The sequence below is a fragment of the Lepisosteus oculatus genome, chromosome 7 (assembly GCF_040954835.1).
Source record: "Lepisosteus oculatus isolate fLepOcu1 chromosome 7, fLepOcu1.hap2, whole genome shotgun sequence".
In the NCBI taxonomy this organism is placed as follows: Eukaryota; Metazoa; Chordata; class Actinopteri; order Semionotiformes; family Lepisosteidae; genus Lepisosteus; species Lepisosteus oculatus.
Window position 1 is genome coordinate 23,930,748 of NC_090702.1, and position 21,696 is coordinate 23,952,443.

The window sequence follows — 21,696 nt, forward strand, 5'->3', positions numbered from 1 at the left end:
TATATATTAAACTTCCTGCTTTATTGATTATTAATTTAGATGTGGGCCTGGAGATCCCTTTTCAACCTTTTATCTCGGTTCAGCAAATTGAGCTGATGAAGCTGTTATTTAAACACCACAAGAGGGTGTCCTACCGCATCCAGACGCTCTGACTTCATCTGGTGTTTTGCTTACTGGGCTTGTGGAAGTTTTTGCTTCATGATGTCTGTTCCATTTCCTTGTTGCTTCATGGCTTTTTTTCAGTTTCGTTTCATGTCCAGTGTAAGCCTAGGTTGGTTGAAATGCACAGTTCATGTTAAAAAGAATCCTAATTAAACAACACAAAGAACAGTTAAAGAGGAACTGAAACCTGCTTACCACTAATTCACACTCAGTTTATTGCATGTGTAGGCTAATATATAGAATAACTTATCACTTATATATAGAAGACTTGTGTGAGGAGCAGACAGTTGGTTTTTTAAAGTTTCAGAGCCTTTTAATTTTAAACAAACACTTGGTTTGGATTCTGATTACCATAGACACTACAAAATTCACATAAATTAATTTTTTAGTTTGTGGATTATGTCGTTAATTGAGGTATACTCGCTTTGAATTAACTGTATAACAAATGCTATTGTCTTACAATATTCCTAAGTGGAAAAGAAAATAAAATCATCAGAATGCATGTCTACTTAGATAAGATCTTATCTAAAATACTTGTTACTCATGGTAAATCCTATTAAACCTTGGATTTCATCAAAGGAAATCACATACAAAAACTACTTATTTTCTTATGCTGTAAACTTAAGAAAAGCAAAGCCATTTCTCTAACTGATTAATTCAGATTTCTGATTATACTATTGCTAATTAGGAAATTATCTCTTTATATGAATTTGGATTTACAGTGGTAGTAAAGTTTCTCCAGGATCTGAAATGAAAGAAATAAGCACAGGGTTATAATATAATCTTACATCCTACAGACACATGCCATTGCTTTGTTTTTGGATGGAGCAAATTACAATGTTATACATTAATTATAGCCATACAAAATTTTAAAATGTCTTATGTTGACTGTGGATGATCCAAGCAGCTGTTACAGTAGAGATTATCATCTGGTTTTAAAGAAAACATAAATATTCAGGTTTAATGCTAGACAAGCAGAATTCCAGGTTAGCAGTAACCTTACACCAATAGTATTCCTATAGAAGACCTAATGATAACACCAGAAACCAAGAATAATACCACAATAACTTCCTAGGGCATGATGGAGGAGTGTGATATTTTTATAATGAACACAATGTGCTCAGATTAAGTAATTTATTAGATATGAATCAATAGAACATCTTGAAACTCAGAAATGTTCTGTATGTGTACTGTATATTAACTAACACGTTGGACTCAAAGTATATCCAATCTCACCTTGATGAATGATTTTTGTAATCTGAAACAAAATGTAATGTAATGTTTCTTTATTAGCCCTACACAATTTCTTGCATTAGGAATGCGTCTTTTCGCATACCCCAGCTTTTTTCTATGGAAACACAGACACAGAGACAGGGAGAGAAGCTTGGGGTCAGAGCGCAGGGTCTGCCATTGTGGCAACCTTCCGGTCACAGGCGCAGATCCTTAACCACAGAGCCACCGCTCTGCCCGAATGATGAACAATCTGGAACCTTGACTTAAAATGATGATAGTATTCCCAAGAATAACGTATTTCCAAAAATCGTTTGTATCTGGTAAATTTGTACCTAATTGTACAACAGCATTCTTGATTATTTTCTTAGCATAGAACTTCAATTGTTTGCTTACACTGTATTCCAAATGAGTATCATATGCCTAAAGGTGCAGTATCTTGTTAGAATGCTTTGACTTGATTTTAAAAAGCTAAAATGAAACATAATTCACATCACTGTGGCACAGTTAATAGCTATACCAGGCTCTCCACATACTTATATATAACTTACAGTATTCTGTCTGTTAACTCATCTTCTGCTGGCCTACCATCACAACAGAATTTAATTTGAGTGGATATTCTAATGCATTACTTCACTGAATCTTATACTAACATCAGGACAACCATCTCCAGACACATAGTGCCATAGGTCTAGAATTGAACCCAATGTGCTGCCCTTTTATGGGGTTCCAGCATACTGGGGTATTGCCACTTTTTTGTTAATGGCTTTTCATCGGAATGTCCACATTTGTGTCTCCCCAATGCAAGTCCTATCCCTTTGGTATAAATAAAGCCTGTCTTCTGTTTCTTTGTGCACATTATGTGTGCAGTCACTCTGAGTAGGCACTTGTGTAAGCATTGGACAGATCTCTTCACATTTTGTCCCTAGTAACACTAAGTAGCATTGTTAAGTGTTATGGAACCTACCTTTAAAAAATTAGAGTCTCTGTTCAGTAACTCCCTGTCTCAGTGTTTTCCTGCACCAAAACATTCTGCAATGCTGCATTATGTAAGATATTATTGAAAAGCAAAAGATCTAGTGAATAAAAAATGTTTTGTTAGCCAAAGCATGTTCAGTCGCTCTCTTTCACCTATTGCAGGATACTACCCAAAATAAAACAAAACTGTATTCAATGAAGGTGTCACTTAATTGTGCATAATCAGTGATTCATTTTTTAGCTGTCCATCAAACTTCAAGGATAAAAGTACTTACTTTATAGTTGTGCTCAAACAATGTCCATTAACGTTGTAGTCTGTTCACAAAGGTGCTTTCTTTGTAGTGACATGAGCTACGTAAACCTTATGAATACTACATAGTATGACTGTCTGCATTAAGACAGTCCAAAATGTATTCCAACATCAGTGAATGACTTTTTTTCAGATATGTTATGTATAGCAATATGAATTTAAACGTAATGCACTGTAAACAATTTGAAGTATGAAGCCTTAATTGAGAGTTGATTCACAAACACACTATATCAGATGATGATGGAGGGGTTACTTCAGTTATGTTAATGCCAAAACATAACTTAGAGTATCTTTTACTAGAACACCAGAGCATTCACTTTGACTTCACTAAGGATCCTTCTGCTTGTGAAACTCTCTACACACAATCTCTCCAGGCTGTTCTGTGTTGACTGCTCACATAATCATAAGCTTTCTGTGTCGGAGGTGGACAAATTACTAAATGATCAGGGAGAAAAATGGTATCATCTTCTTGATGAAATCATCAAATAATTTACTTCTTTCACTATTGTAGAAAACCACAGTGTACAGAAGGACAGAAGGGATGTTGTCTGGGGTAAAAAAGCCTATTTTTCTATAATTTTCCTACCTTTCTATTTTTTTATGTCATCTGTAGTGATGCACCACATATTGTAATCCTGGAAGAATTTGTGTGTTCTTTGTGCCAAGAATTACGATTTTTTTTGTTTTTGGTGTAGGTGGCTTTATACAACAAAAGAACCAAGAAATGGAAATGCAATCATGTATCAAGTATTTCTATACAGTCTTTGTTCTAGCCAGTGGTCAATCTTAAAACAAATCAGGTATGGACCTATATACTGCATATATATACTGAGTGGCATTAAATAGGCAACACATGATATTGATTCCAATACTATCTAATAACTGTGTTTCATCCACCTTTTTAGGTGTTTCTGAGCTTTCAGTAAAATCATCAATCTATTAATTAATCAATGCATGCCAGATGGTAAAATATAACAAGCTTAGCTTTCAGCTTAAGGGAAGAAGAAGTGTTAGTGATCTACACAGTAGGGATAAAGCAACTTTAAACAAGAAGACACAATTAGGCCTCTTTAATAAGAGACACAGTCAACTTTACTACTTAACAAATCCATTGTAATTCTAATACAATACAAAGCCATAAATCATCACAACCATCTAGGAGCGCACAAGCAGTACACAGCAGTGGGAATAGAAGCCCATATAGACAACCGGTTTTACATACTGTACTGTATATCTTCAGGGACTGTTTCTATATTTATTCAGTGAGTTTCACTATCACATTTCTTTGTTTGTCTTGTTTCTCTACACACTGAAAGACTATTGTCAGGAGGAGCTCAATGAGAGCTTGCAGCATTATAATATTTCACTCACATTTTGACAATTCTATTTTTAAGGTGAAAAGCAGTAGACAAGATATTGAACTAATTGTAGTGATATGATTACGGTTTACGTAACAGATACTCCTAGAAGAATAATGACAGTAGGTTCCTTTACAATGTGGTGATAATAATGACAGGGTAAAAGATTCACCACCTCATTAAGCTTTAAACGATTTAACAATGAGCATATTCAGGAACCACTGTGCTTGTGGCCTTTAAAACTCCACAGAAACCCTTATGTGACTGAGTAAAATTATATTGAAACCCGTGGGGATTCAACTTTTTTGTTGCTCAAGACTGCAGTATAGTTTCATACAGTTGAAATCTCCATTTTTTTAAAGTGTTGTAGTCTTCCACTGTTAGGAAGAAAGATACAGAAAAAAATGTGGGAGTGAAACCTACTGTCCTCATCAATAATAATAATAATTGCTTACACTTATATAGTGCTTTTCTGGACACTCCGCTCAAAATACTATACAGGTAATGGGGACTCCCCTCCACCACCATCAATTTGCAGCATCCACCTGGATGATGCAATGGCAGCCATAGTGCACAAGAATGCTCACCACACATCGGCTATCAGTGGGGAGGAGAGCAGAGTAATGAAGCCAGTTCATAGATGGGGATTATTAGGAGGCCATGATTGGTAAGGGCCAATGGGAAATTTGGCCAGGACACCAGGGTAACACCCCTACTCTTTTCAAGAAACACCCTGGGTTTTTTAATGGCCACAGAGAGTCAGGTATTTGTTTGTATATCTCATCTGACAGACAGTGCCCCTTTTTTACAGTATAGTGTTCCCATCACACTAGGGACATCCCATATAGTGAGAACCCCCTACTGGTCCCTCTAACACCTCTTCAAGCAGCAACCTTAGTTTTTCCCAGGAGGTCACCCATCCAGGTACTGACCAGGCTCACACCTCCTGAGCATCAGTGGGCTGACAGTTGTGAGTTGCAGGGTGATATGGTGCTTTTACAACATCAGACCTTTCGAAATACAAATCTCCTGCCTCTGCTTTGGGTATTCCAGAGCAGCTCTTGTCTGTCAGTACATTTACAGCACCCTCCAAAACTAATAGAGGCCCCTTTAATTATCTTTTTCTGTAATGTGCTAGTGTGGTCTCCCAGATACTGGTATGAAAAAACAACTTAAAAACTCTGCCATGAAAGAATTAAGTATTATTGGGTATTCTAATACCATCAGGTTATTTCACTTCTTCAAGCTCACACTTAATAAGTCTCGTGATACTGTATATCCACCCATTTTCTAACCCTTTATCCAATACAGGAGTGCAGTAATAATACCGCTTAAAACAGCTAACTCATTCAAGCAGTAGACATATCTTGCGATTTTAGTTTCAGTCAGTAAGAACAGTACATTGTCCTATTAGGATACCTCAAAACAGAGGAAAATGTGTTTGAAGTTGTGTAGACAGCAGATACAGTAATGTAAGGTGATCTTTAATTTCATTCATTGCTCGCATTTGTACAAGGTTTTTCATCTCAAAGGTTCCAAAGACCTTGGTGTGCAGATGGGGTCCCACTTCAACGAGCACTCAAGCACAGCGAGGGTCTTGTGGCAGTCTTTAATTACCAGCAGGCCCTCTATCAGCTCACTGATCAGGTGGAGACGTGAGGAAATATTTCACCAATTTAAACGGAAAAAGGAAATTCAGAAATATCAGATTGTTATAAGGTACCCAGAGCAACAAAGAATCTCCCATCCCAGTACTGATCAGGCTTTAACATCTCTTAGAAATCTAAGTTCCTGAAAGCTCTAAAAACCAGAATACCATGTGGTCATGCTGCATGCTGTAATAATGATGAGATGTCTTTTACTATCCACTATGCTTACCATTTTGTGTGAAGCATGGTATGCTTTTGTAGACCCTCTGCTCTCCTTACAGTGGCCTGTCTTTGTAATTCACATTGGAACAGGTATTTCAGGAAAATCAGATTCTTGGAATCCGTGTCTATTTCATCTTTCCAGGGTGAGGATTAGGGCCAGGGCTAGGGTAGCCAGGTTTCAATAAGCCAAATCCAGTTTTAAGTCATCTGTGAGTGGACAAATCAAGTGACAGGTGATTTACATTAGATTTTATAACAAAGTGGATTTTCAGTCTTCTGCAGTGAAGTGAGCCCCTTGTGCAGAAGGGTGACTATGTCAGTGCAGTAAGGGGCACTGAATGTAAAACACAAAACAGGTACAGTATAAGGAATTATTATTAAAGGGGATTTAAAATGATTTAGACATCACCTGACTACAAAAACACTGTGATTAATAAAATTATATTGAATGTCTTGACTTCTGTTCTGCAAATAATATTGTCAATGTGAAAGTACACACTTCCATATGAAGTATATTAGATGTATGTGCAGGGACCCCAGTATATTTTCTTTGACTGCTAATGGATCATACCATTGCTTCAGGATTCCATTTGGATACAAGGTTTCCTCTGGATACTGTGTTCTGTGCTGTGAACCACATGGAAAGTTATGTTTTCCTGGAAAGAATACATCTTACATTTGTTACAGGAGTACCAATTACCCTGCAATTGATTGATTAATCCTCTCTACACCGTCAGCGATGTCAGTGATTATTATAATTTCTGTTAATTAAATTTGTTCAGGTTTGTAAATCTGGCTGAGAGACGCAAGATTTTACTATCTAATTAAATTTTAATAGAAACTAATCATGTATTGCTGTGTAGGGTTAACTGACATTTGCATAATTGCACCCAAGATCAGACGAAAGGAGTTATAGACTGGGCCCTCAGAGAACAAAGGGTATTAACATAACACTAAAGGAACAAATGGGTGGTTGGGTGAAGTGTGGTGGCTCTGTGGCTAAGGATCTGTGCCTGTAGCTACAGTAGAAGGTTGCCAGTTCAAATCCCGTGGCCAGTGGTGGAATCTTACTCTGTTTTTCTTTTAATCTTAACTTTATTAGCCATATACAGTTTCTTGCATTAGGCATTAGTATTTTTGCATACCCCAGCTTGCTCTCCTTGAGACACAGACACACAGACAGGGAGAGAAGCTTGGGGTCAAAGCACAGGGTCAGCCATTTATATGGCACCCCTGGAGCAGTTGGGGTTAAGGGCCTTTCTCAGGGGCCCACCGGAGTAGGATTCCTCTGCCGGCCACGGGATATGAACCAGCACCCTTCCAGCCACAGGCGCAGATGCTTAGCCACACAATCTTACTCTGTTGGGCCCCTGAGCAAGGCCCTTAACCCCAACTTAAGGCCCTTAACCCCAACTGCTCCAGGGGTGCTGTATAAATCGCTGACCCAAGCTTCTCTCCCTGTCTGTGTCTCATGGAGAGTAAGCTGGGGTATGTGAAAAGACAAATTCCTAATACAAGAAATTGTATGTGGCCAAGAAAGTGATCTTAAACAATTCTTAGATGGTAGATGCACATACTGTAATATCCAGGACATTTAAATAGCACACATACAGTAATGGAAAATAAAACAAAAGATGTCATTTGAATCTGTGTGCTTAAGAAAGGAAAGTATCATGTTTCAATGCATTTGAATTCTTTTTTCTCTTGATTGACACAACATGCTCAATAATTTAAAGGGGGAAATTTTATTGTGTAACAATTTATGAAAAATGAAAAACAGGAATATTTTCTTTACTGAAGTATTTACCCGGAGTCAATGATTTGTAGAAACATCTTTTGCAGCAGTTAGAGCTTTGAGTGTTCTTGGGTATGTCTGAATAAGCTTTGCACATCTGGCTTTTGGGATTTTTGCCCATTCTTGCAGATTAGCTCAAGTTCTGTTAAATTGGATGGGGAGTGTCAGTAAACTGCAATCTTCAACCCTTACACAGAGACTCAGTGGGACACAAGCCTGGGCTTTGGCTGGGCCACTCAAGGACATTTATCTTTTTGTTCTGAAGCCACTCCAGTGTAGGTTTGGCTGTATGCCTGGGGTTGTTATCCTGTGTGAAAGCCCTTAAAGTCTTTTGCTAACTGAAGCAGGTTCTCCACAAGGATTTGCCCGTATTTGTCTTCATTCGTTGATGATCCTGACAAGTGCCCCAGTTACTGCCGCTGAAAAGCATCCCTTTAAGATGATGCCGCAGCCACGATGCTTCATGGTAAGGGATGGTGTTACACAGGTAATGAGCTGTGTTCAGTTTGCACCAGACATAGTGCTTTGCATTCAGGACAAAGAGTTCCGATTCTGTCTCCTTAGAGCAGAGACTCATTTGCCCCGTGGTCTCAGGGTCTGCCATGTCTCCAGGTTTTGTATTAGCTTCCATCTAGCCACTCTCCCACAAAGGCCAAATCCAAAGATGAAGAGATTATTGTCCTCTGATCTCTCTGCCATGGAACTCTGTATTGCTGTCAGAATGGTCATTAGATTCTTGGTCACTTCTCTGACCTTCTTGACCCTCCTAATAATGGACCTGACGGTGATCCTGGAACTTTCAACACCCTACATATATTTTTATGCGGCTCTCAAAGTCTGAATGGATGAAGTCAGTTCATGGATCAACCTACATAGCAAAACCTATGCTTGGGAGATTTTTGGTCAAATTTATTTTCACCTGTTATAGCCAAACTGTGAGTGAGGAAACTGCATTATGAGAGAGTTACTGTACAATGCCTTGACATAGTCAACAAGAGATGTACTTTGCATTCAAAATAAAACAATGCAAACTAGCACTAGGTCTCCCTTCATGTAAACTGGATGCCCAAAAACAACTGAGAATCAGTCACCCTATTTTAAAGAGCATCACCAAACGTTTCCTTGAGTATTCTACAATAAAGGAAATTTATTCAAATAAACAGGCCAGGAAGCTCTCCAAAACAGGATTCAAATTACTTTATTAAAATTTGGTCTCCAAGACTGAGCAGAACAAGGTCTTCTCACCTAGCACAAGCTTAGAGGAATAGAAGAATGATTATATTGTTTTTTCTTTTTCACTTTTGTCTTCTGGTTCCTTCATCTTTCATCTGTTTTGTCTCTCTCTCCCTGTACTTCTCTGTCTTTTTATCCAGGGGTTCTGCGTGCCAAATGTTTATCCCTTATTATGATTGACAAGAGTAATTTGTGAAAGAAAAAAAAACATTTTATCTGCCTGTTAGCTCATCCACCGATAGTTAAAAACATGGTATGATTTTTTTTTCTTCATTTCTATGAACCCTTAAATCACAGGAATATGATATTACCTTGGACTTTCAGGAAAAGAATGAAAAGGGCCTTTGCCAGTCTCTGTTTTGATGACCATCAAGATGTGGGATGTGGTGAATAAACTTTGATGACTTTACAGATAGGAATGGGACATGATGGGATATGACATCCAGGGATTATTTGGATGATTCAGTACTTTATCTTCCGTGAGCAAAGGTTGCTGAGATGTTTTCAGGTATCTATCTGCCTTTACAACCTCCTGTTTTCCTGAAAGTATGTTGCATCATGGTAATGCTCTGAAAATGTATACATTTTGTATAGATTAAAGGAAAACGCCCTACAATCCTATAGAACAAATCTCAAATACACTGCATTAGAATTCAGTCCCTTTGCAGCACAGTCAACTACTCTCTTGCGTAAAATAAAGTTTTATGACCATCACATTTAATTTTCCTTTTTTAAAGATAATTTTTTTTCTAGCTTTACCACATTTTGTTTGATTTGTATACTTTTCAAATCTGGGAGTATTTTTTTTTACTACCCTAAAGAGTATAACTGTCAGAGTCTGTAGTGTGTGTTTATCATGTCACGGTTGCCTAGCAACATGGGATTCACTGCCGCACCAACAATCTGCTGAGGACAAGAAAGAATGAAAAAGCAGAAGCAATCATGCTCATGTCCCACAACCGTCTGAGCTTCGCAAGGCAGGAAAAAAAATGAAAACATTTGCTAAAAGGTTTAACATGCTAGTTCATTCATTGTATTCTTGTACTCACCGTGCTGTCTGCTGTTTTATTGTGCCATCAGTGATTTATTAAAGAAATCAAAAAAGGATGTAATGAACCATCACAGAGATGCTTTATGAAAGGGGATGTAGGGCAGTCAGTCTCAAGTCAAACCTAGATTGTGTTGTCTACAGCATGAATCTAAAAAGAGGATTTATCGCATGAAAGAATAACAATATAGCAAAATAATACCAATAAAACAGGAGCTTTCAGCTTGTCTTGCTTATTGTTTTTTCAACATTATTGGTAGTTCACTTAATATATTGCACCTAGCTGTGGGTTATAATTGTGTACTTATAGAAAAGAATGTCTCATTCTTTCTGTATTGCATTTGTTAAGTTGTCTTTGCAGAAGTATTGAACTGAACACTGAGCAGATCCTTGACAAGTCCTTTTTGAATGGGATTGCCTCCTACACATGCTCTGGCATGCTCTTAATCTCTTTAATAACAGCCGAATTACATTATATGCATCTCTCCATTTGTTAAGTCAGCTTCCTGTTTCCATCATGATATATGCATCTATGTTAAAGCAAGACACAGCCCATATTTTCTATCTCCTAGCGTCTGAAAAAGATGTTCTACACTGTCTGATCTGGTGTATTCAATCGTCTAAAATAGTCCAAGTTGAAGTAGCTTGACATTTCTCCTTGCTTGTCAGCTATTCTGTTGGGGGAGTACTATAATAAATTCTATTTCAGAGGTTTTCACGGCTTCACATAACAAGCATAGGGAGGAGACGTTATCAAAGCTGAAGGCTTGACATTTTCACCATTTGAAGCATCCTAGAGCTCACTAAGTAACCCCATTTAAAAACTTAATATAGTATGACCAGTTTTGGTGCTCCTCTCAATGAAAGTGCTCAGATATGTGTTAAGTTTAAGGTTAGTGTTACAGAAGAAGCAGGGTTAGGTCATGTTTAAGTCTAGAATTAGGATTAGGCTTAAACCTAGGAACAAACCTAGTACAAGGGTTATATAAAAGGTTTGAGTTAAGGTTGGACTTGGAGTAGGGCTAAAGTTAGATTAGGGTTAGTGATAAATTTAGGATTTGAGGTATTTTGTAATTAGATCAAGGTTAGGGCAAGGTTTTGGACTACATTCACAGCTCTTTTATTCCCTGTCATCAAAGTAGTTTTTCTTACAACAGCCGCTTGATTTAGCTGCATGTAAAGTCTAAGTAATCAATTGGATTGCTTTCCTTACCTTATATAAATATCCCTGTGCCGAAGCATACAGACAAAGTTACACGCACTGTACTTATCTTTTAATATAAAGATGGTCTTTGTTTCCTTTTGATTATTACACTGCAATACAGATGTAAGGCTGCAATTTGGTTTCAATGTATGTGATGCAGAATTCCAAACACTCAATTGCAATAAAATGCTTGCTTTTGCAATCTTTTAAAAGCAAATAATGAAATTAAATACATTTTAGTCATGTATCTATACAATCCATTTTTTTATTATCTTCCCTGTATTTTAAATGATGGCTGAGTACTACTTATAGCCAGTAGCTGTATCACCTTATAACTCACAACTGGCAACCCACTGAAGCTAAGCAGGTGTGAGCCTGGTCAGTACCTGGATGGGAGATCTCCTGGGAAAAACTAAGGTTGCTGCTGGAAGAGGTGTTATTGGGACCAGCAGAGGTCACTCACCCTGCAGTCTGTGTGAGTGCTAATGCTCCAGTATAGTGATGGGGACACTATACTGTAAAAAGGGCACTGTCCTTCAGTTGATATGTAAAACTGAGGTTCTGATTTTCTGTGGTCATTACAAATCCTAGTGTTTCTCCAAAAGAGTAGGAGTGTTACCCTGGCATCCTGGTCAAATGTCCCATTGGCCGTTACCAATAATGGCCTCCTAATAATCCCCATCTATGAATTGGCTTAATCACTCTGTTCTCCTCCCCACTGATAGCTGATGTGTGGTGAGCGTTCTGGCGCACTATGGCTGCCGTCGCATCATCCAGGTGGATTCAGCACATTGGTGGTGGTGGCGGGGAGTTCCCATTGCCTGTTAAGCGTAATTTGACACAACTGGTGTAAAACGAAAGAGCAGACTATGATTATAGCTGCCCTTCTGACTTCCTCATAGTTTTGAAAAAAAAAACTTAAAAAACAGTTTGAAAAGGATGTTTCAGTAGCCATTCTGTTGGATTTGTCATAGAGTGCTGTGGAGTGACTGATAAGATAAGGTTGCAAGCTATAAAATCTAATCCATAGCTAAATTAATATTTTATCCACAGGCTGATTTCTTCTGTCAACAATTTAAATGAGCCCTGACTATTTACTTTACACCCATAGCAGGGGTTTTATTTTGAACTCTGAAATGGGGACACAAGATTACACAGTATAGGTTCGGACACAGAAAAAAGGAAATAGTGCCAGGCACATTTTTTAGTGCTGAGAAACCTGTCATTGTGTGTGTTGGGGACTGTCTGTCCTTGATCCCTGCTGCAACATCTTGCTCAAGGCTGAAGTCCTGTACATGTAGGGCACCTATAGTAAATTAAATAAACCCTAAAAGTTTCTAACACCATGGGAATAAATATATTTTAGGATACATTTAAAATGAACTTTACAATATTGTCCCAGTAGTGGCAACAAATTAATGCTACATATATAAAATGAATGCATAAAGTGTAATAATTGTACAAAATAATAGTTCACAAAATAATTATAGAAACTGTAAATGTTAATTTATCTACTATAAAAACCATAAAGGTAATCGCGTTTGACGCTGACGTAACCTTGTATCACATTAAAGTGATTCATCCACAACAACGAGCGTAAAAACGTCTCATTTCCTCACAACTAAAATAAATAAAGTCAACATTCTTGAACAGGAGGTGTGCCAGCAAAGGCAAACGGCAAAGTAAAAAACCAAAGGCATTGCAGCCTAAAAACGGATCCCTTCAAAACAAAACCCATGCCTGAGTGAGACTTTGTACTACACCTCTGAGTGCATTATGTATGCTTTAAACTGATGGCATGAAATAAATGAATGAACTAAAACTCAACTGGCAGTTGGCATTTGAAAATGTTCTCAGCGTCCACTGGCATATTCTTATACTTCACAGCACCGGTATTAATGTTCTAATTTACTTGGTGTTACGAAGTACTAATTTACATTGAATGTATTACTATAGACAAAATCTAATGCCTCAAGAATGCCTTTTGATTTACTGTGGGTGAGGAGTTTGTTGATGTCTATTTTTCCACATAAAACTGAAAAGCAGTCTGTTTCTTTCTTTACAAGTAGGATCAGGAACAAATGTTGAAAGGGCAGCATATGCAGAAAGAGATGTGTCTTCTACGTAAGTTAACAAATTCTACCCCCAGATCTCTTTGTATCCAGTTCTTAAGAATGCACTTAAGTTTCATCCGAATGGCAGAAAAGGTGAACTTAATAATTCTTAAAAATATTAATACTCAAAGATGTAATACAGGTCCTGGCATGGCTGAGGGGTTAATCCCTAAATTGGGCTTGTATCCCTCACTGCTCTCTAGTCTGCTTTGCGGTACAAAATCCAGGATGAACTCTGGCCCAATGAGCCAGTGTGGTTCTGATCTACAGTATACCCTAAATTGTACTTCATTGGTACTGTAATGACTATAAAAATCAGTATTTTCGAAACTGCTGAGCATTAATTGAGATTAAAGGCTGCAACAAGAATACAAAATGTACAACATTTGCCCTTATTTATCTTTACATACCGTATTATTTTTACATATCTGTTAATAGCATTAATACAAATGCCAGTACAAAGAAAAGATCACACTTCAGCTGTACACCCCCTTTAAGTTAAAAAATAGCTGGAATTAGAAATTATAGTTCAGTGTTCAGCAGAAGAAGAATAGCAGGAAACTACCAAAGTGTGTGTTAGAAATCCACACAATTGCAACAACACATGTTAGTGTTAGAAAATAAAAGAAAAACAAATGTGATTTGATCATCCATTTCTATGATTGATTCATATACTGTATATATATTTCCTCTTGTATGGGTTTATTTGGCTTGTTTTATTTTTGTGTTGATAGAATTACATATTGTATTCTTTGAATCGATGTGTTATTGTTAATTCTGACTCTACTGAGCAGCCACTAAGTACACCTTGAAATTACAGTAATGTTACAGTCACTTCAAACCACCAAATCACTACACAGGGCAGTTGGTCAGTTGTCATTTATCTAGTTTAGGTGTAACCCAGCAGTTTCACTAGATTATCAATTTAGGATGACGTTGCTGATGTCATGAGATTTGGGAAAGTGAAGGACAGATCATTGTATTCGTGTATGGATGATTACAATCGTGGCTGTTTGGTGCTCTTATCTTAGTAAGCCATCTAAGGAAAATACTGAAAATACTTGTTTGTGTTGAATTTCTTATCAAGTAGAAATTGGTTCAAAAATGTAATAGAAGCAATTAAGTAATTTAAAGCTATTTTTGTTAATGATATGGTGTGATCTGGGTGCCACCAAAATGAAGATGGATATTAAACTGTTCTGTCTCTTTTGGCATGATCAATAAAATGTCAATGTCTCCCTTACTAGGTGCTAGTGAATTAAAAAAGAAGACAGGATGGATGAATTTCTTCATGCATTGAATACAACATGGAGTAGGCAACATATTACACTAGTAGCTTAGCCACTTTAATCACAAATCACCGGACATACCTGGCCCCTTGAACAGAAATCAGGTGAAGACAAAATTTTACATGGAAAAATCTCACACCTTATAAATGCATGGAGGACAGTATTCTTATATCATGAATTTTCCACTCTTTCCAGTCAAAGTGGGCACAGTCTTGTCCCATGCTATTTATTTTACCTTTCAAGAGTTGTTTAGAGGCAACATTTCTAAGAATATTAAAATCCTAGAATGTTTGAAATAGCTTCAAGGCAGTGCACTGCACTACCATGGGATAGATTCACTTGCACCAGAAATAAATGTAGTCATCTTTCACATTGAAAACACACAAGTGAAATATCCTTATTATTTTGTATGTCTTAGAAATTACAAACCGTCATTTGATAATGACCATCAGCGCTAACTAGCCTGAGGCAAAGGGAGAAGTATAACATACTCAGACACATTTTGCTTACACTGAATTCCAGTCCTGAAAAATAAGTTGATTGGAGATTGCAAGTGGAGTTCTTAATGTAAGAATGTGATTCATACCAGCAATCTGGTTTAGCCTCAGGCAACAATTGAAGTCACATCAAGAAGAATGGCACATAGATTAATTTGTGCTTACAAGCAGTGGTACAAGATGTATTATACAGTAGCTTTTAATAAAACTGTAAACATAGAAAAAAAATGCTGTAGTCAAATTTTTCCTTCAAACTTTATAGAGCCTGTTAAGGTACATCACATTTTCCAATCAATTATTCAACAGTCTGCAGAAAACCAAACACATCTCTATTGTGATACCATCAATTTGATCATTTTCACATCTTTTCTTACAAATACTTTCACTTACATTACAGTAAATGCCAGCAATAATCTAACTTCTTTTACATAAGTTTGTCACCTATATGTTAACACATTTTTTGTTTCAAAATAATATACAGAAAATGTGTTTAATCATATTTAAACGACTCAGATGTGTGGGTTTTATGCACATAGACTGGCATCACAGTAGTATATGACATTTCCATATTAGTGTTTGAACTGTGTTTTAACCACATGTGCTATATATTGTGTACAAAAGCTTAAGCATTTAAGTGAAGATGACAATAAGCATACAGTATGCTCAATGTTTCAAGATAATTATAGCTGTTATGGAGGAGAAAGTATAGAAGCAAAATAAAAATTCTCTTCATCTGTTTTCTAACCATTTCTTTCAATTAGGTTTTGCTGGGGAGTCAGAAACTATCCCAGCAAGCAACGGGCACAAGACGGGGTACACCTTGGACAGGATGCCAGTCCATTGCAGGGCAGACAGACACAAACACAGTCTTTTATGTACATAATCACACCAAGGGCCAGGTTTCCTAGAACCCAATTAACCTACCAGTGTGTCTTTCAAGTTGAGGAGGAAACCAGGGAACCAGAAGGAAATCCAAACAAACACGCACAGGACATACAAACTCCACACAGATAGCACCCCAGGAATTGAGCCCAAGGCCCTAGTGCAGCAAGAAAACAATGGTAATCACTGCACCATCATGACAGCTGATAAAAACAAATTTCTTAATAATCATTTGTCACTTAATAATTATATATTTATACAGAAAAAAATGATAAATACATACAGTACATATTAAAGCATAATTTCAAAGAATGTATCACTTATATGTGTTAGTAAAATACATTGTAGCTCAGAGACAGTAGAGGAGATTATTCAGAGATGCTAATCCTTAGCTCACACGTCTTTTTTAGAACTCCTGTATTTGTCCACAGCTACTCAAAAGACAGATGATGTGACCATAGTGCCGCTCTGTTTGCCAAAACACAAGTGGCCCATTTAATGACCAGCAACTGAAGTACAAGGTCATATAAACCAGCAGCTGTGACTGAATGAAAGATGAATATTCACTCTTTCTCAATGGAAAACTGCCATGTATTTAAAGCAGCTACATGGGAACAGAATTTTGATCTTCACCTCTGTTGGATCAAGGATATGAGTCATTATTTGAATCGATACAAATAATACTACAAAACATGTCTGGGGATACTTGCTGTTGGCATTTTTAGGAGCTTTTTCTATTTCATGCCTACGGTATAAGAGGTTATGAAATGGGGATGCTAGAGACTACACACCTAGAGGCAGAGAGTTGTTCTTATGCTGATTCAAGTCACTTTGACATTCATTAGTAAGCAAGAGGAAGGATCAGTCTGCAGTTAATGTAGTTAAACATCTGTAAATGGAATGCCTGTTGATTATAATTAAAAAAATGCATTGTATGAATTTTAAATCATGGGAAAGCTATTAGCCAGACCCTTTTAAGATTTTATCCAGTTTCAACCATATGTGGCCCTAACAAATCATAGCTTACTTCTGATGTTGCAGTTTATTGGTAGACCAAATGTCTGTATAAGCATTGCTTTGCTTGAGCAATCTATACCAGCACCACTTTTGAAATATGTAATTGGTGTCATTATGCTGTGGTGTACTGTACATGTGCTGCAGAGGTTTCTGTGCCTGCAGAAGGATTGTATTTTTTTTCTTTTTGCAAAGGATATGCTGCACCTGCGATGTCTAAGCCAAATCATTCACAAATTTCCTTTGATCATCACAGAAGCATCCGGAAATACTGTTTCCTTATCACATTGGATTGAATAATGAATGAGAACTGACATTGCATGGTCTCAGTGTTCACTGATTACAGAATTAGAGGACTTAAACAGTAAATGGTTTTGGAAACTAGTTTCGTAGTATATTTATATTCAGAAAAACAGGTTTAAAAATGTGTCTGATTAAGGTTTCACATCTCTGAAGGTGAAGAGGTGTTCATGTATATTTCTAAACCTTAGGCATGCCATCATTCCTGTACATTAGTGTTAGAATACCAACACGATTATTGATTTCTTGCTTTAAAAAATAAACTATTTTATAGTTAGAGTTTTTGTCTCATATCAGTCTTTCAAAATCATGTGTAAGTTTCTTTTTTATAGTTAATACATGAATTTAATTTCTTTGTTCTTCAACCTATATAGTTATAATAACCTTATAGTTATTTCTGAACATGCTCCTTTATTTCTGGAGATATTTGTCCCTGATCAGGCTCCAGATATTTATCGCAATAGGCTCAGAGTCCAGGATTGTGATTTTTTTATTTGACAATTCAGATAGAAGATTCATTTTTTCTTTAGTAGTTATTAAAGAAATGTATATTCTCACTGCTCAACAAGCAGAAAAACAATAGACGAATTTCCTTTCTTTACATGTGATCATGGTGAAACGTCCAGCAAACATCAAGCTCATTAATTACATCAGTCCTTCGATTCTGATTTGATTACTGGAGTCTTGATTATATTTCCCCATGACTCAGTTACTGACTAGGTCCTTATGTTACTACTGTTACTGTTCCTCTTACTGTTACCCCTGGATACTTTCTTCCACAATCTTAAAATTTCAAATGTGCAGATGAAAGAGGTATTAATTGTATTTGAAGTGGATAAACCTCTGGACTCAATGGATGCTTGCTCAGATTTTATAAAAAATTATCAGCTCTGCTCTCTCTGTTTTTCTAGATTAATTAAATCTTTTCTTTCAACATTTTATCATTGTATCTCTTTATTTCTGCTGAATGAATAAGGTTACATCTGAATGCAGTTCATCCTGCTTGGGTTTTTTCTTAAAACTGATATAAAGATTATTTTTAATACTTCAGCTTGCAGAGCCCATCTCTTCAACCTGCCATCATTTTTGCCAGACATTCATTTTGAAGGAATAATGTCAAATTTATATAATCAAATTTCTTTCTTGCATTGTTCATCATTGTCTGTGCTCAGCTCTGTCTGGGAAGAGGACTTTAACTTTAACCTTTACCTTTTGTGTCCACCATAGTTAGGTTCATTTCAAAGTTCTTCAATGCTTCCATCTGTTGAATGTAAAACTGGGTAAACCTAATGTGATGGGTGTAAACCAGTACCATTCTGATTGTCTCATGTGTTTTGGTCCTGCAGCAGACTGGTTGAATTGTGGAACTGTTTGTTTGAAACCACACCCCTTCCAGCACTATTTAGAATTCCCCCCATGTTGATTTACCTCTGCCTAAAACTCTGGCAGAAATACATTGCTTTTTGTATTATTGCGGGCCTGATGCTTTACTGTATGTTAATGAAAAGGAAGCAGGCTGTCCCATGATCAAATGCTGACTGCTCAGAGATGTAATTTCTTCACCTGTGATAATTCTGAGTCATAAACTTTACAACCTGCTCCTATTAGCCTCTTATACGTCTGAATATGGCGAGGGCTTTCTTTGTCTTCGTTTAAGAAGCAATTTCACATTGTGTTCCTGTTCACTTCTATTCTTAAACTAAACAAAAATTAAACGGTGATCTATGACAGAATAGTTTTGAATGTGCAACCTTAAATTCCATCCATCCATTTTCAAGCCACTTCATCCAATTTAGGGTCATGGGGGAGTCAGAGCCTATCCCAGCAGGCAATGGGCGCAAGGTGGGATACACCCTCGACAGGACGCCAGTCCATCGTAGGGCACGGGCACACCAGGATGTTCCATCCAATTAGTTTAATTTTACAGTTCTTTCTATCTCGGTGACATTGGCATCCCTGCTGGGATTTAAAAGTAATTCTGTAGATTTGTGTATGGCCAAATGGCTAAATCTACCTCTAGGATATGAATTTATAGTACATTGGTTTTCAATATTATCTACAGGTTGATTTTATTTCCACACTTCATCTGTTGTTACCCAGAACAAGTGAGAGCCATGGTCACATATGAAAGATGTGAGGGTTAATACCTAACAGCCACAGGTAGTTAAAAAACACATTCTCAAGAGGAATTACACTCTTAATATAATTCTGTGGCAGTCGGTGTAACAGGCAACAGGAGGGTTTACAATGAAGATGTTTTTGTTGCTTAAAAGAGGCAAGTGGAATGGTAGAGATTAAAATGTCCTTTGAGAGGTGGAAAAGGCATCTGTTGTTGCATTTAGAATTGATGTGTCTGACCACAGTTTCTGTCAGCAGATAGAAACTGTAAAGAGTAAAGAGTACAACTTCCAGAATAAAAAGTCAATAAAAACAGTTTTAAAATTGTTTCATGTGATGTTTAATTTGAATAGGTTTAATGTTTTAAAACATGTGGGAATGTTTTAGTTGTATTGTTTTTAGAACCACAGGTAAAATTGTTGGTTATGGTTATCTCAGTTCTGGGAATGTGATTACAATGTGTTTTGATTACTTTAAAGAAAAATGTATTTTAGCTTAACAATATAATTTTGAGGAATAAATATAAATCACAATTTAAATCTATTTGAGTGTTAATATATATTTTTCCATGTCAATGAGTCTGAGTTCAGTCTTGGGGAGTGTGAAAGAAATAGTCAAGTTTTTTAAAAAATAAATACTGACGTATGAAACCAATTATTTGGTGTTTAATGAAATGAAGTTTGCAATGAAAATATCATCATCTTTGATGACGGCTAATTTTCCACTACATACAATGGAAACCAACCCTTCTTATATTGTAAATACTGTGTAACTGTAAGGAATGTACTTTGTGATACAATGGCAGGTTCAGACAACACAGCAGCTCTTGACTAAAATACATGTTTCCAGAAACCTGTGAGGAATGACCTGCTGACTTTGATCACCTGACTAGTTGGTCAAACACAATTGGTTGGGTGACATTTAAAACCAGAAAGCTTATGCTTCCAAGGGTTGGTCTACATCTGATGTCTGGAATAGGCATTGGAGTCTCTGAGTTGCGCTGGTCGGGGAAGAAGGGAAGGAAGCATATGACTAATTGCTGAGTTTTTATTGTGGGAAGTTGGAAAGGTTTTGGAGACAGACTTTAGTCTTGGTGAGGGACTTGCTTTTGGACGCTGGTAAGCAGTTTAGATGCCCAGTGTGTTTATAGACAGGAGATACAAAGATGTTTAGTCAGAGATCAAAAGAAGAGCTAGCTTTTTATTTTCTGGGTTCGAATATTGTTTTCCCTGTGTTACAAGTAAAGAGCATTGTTTTTTAATCTTAAAGCTGTTTTTATGTGTTGGTTTTTCTTGAGACCTGACTTTTTAAACAAACCGTTACAGCATCCTGCCTCTGGGTGTGTCACAATTTACATTGACATGAATACCAAATGATATAATATGTATCCAATATATTCAGTACTGTCTCTGATCTTATCAGAGCACAGAAGGATCTATGAAGCAGAAACTAATTACACAGACTTATGGTGCTGCATCAGATATTCAGCATTTTGGAAAATATAGTCAATAGTTACATGAATTATTCAGATCATTTTAAAAGCATGGAAGAAACGTGGAACCTAGAGAATTATCTCATTAACTGAGAATAAGAAAATTGTCCACATGGCACATTAACTATGGGTTAGTATATTCCCTGCAATTTGGCTTTAGTGAAGGACAAAGGACCCAATCTTGTGGGCAAATTGTCAATCTACTTCATTTACCATGGAGTGGGCAGTATACCAACATAAAAATAAAGACCATAGTCCTTCCACCTTCAGGATTCTTACCCTTAAAGATACAGTAGCAAAGAAAGAAAGAAGAAATGCTATACATAGTGTTATAAGTCCATTGCTGACGCTTGGTACAATATTAATATATTGAGTTTTTTACAATGTAGATATTAACATTACCATATCATGAACTTATGTATCTTAAATATCATAATATTCACATGTCCAATGTATTTTCTAATTTTCTTTTTAATTTGTAAAATACTATAGTATCGAATGCATTTCTTTCAGCTGTTACCTGTGGAAAACCTCTTAAACACACATACTGTATACTAATTACAGACAATGCTGATAATGAAATGAGTATGCATGCTTCATATTATCTGACCACTGAAGACACTACAAGCTTATGTGATAGAACAGGCAAAAAGCTGGCACTCAAGATTTTATTACATACTACATATAAATATTAATTTATAAAATATGTGGTCAAAAACTGAAGCAAAAGTTATATCCCAAACATGCTGCAGCTCTGCAAGCCCTCTTCATGATACATACTTTCCAAAGGACAGTGTTTTA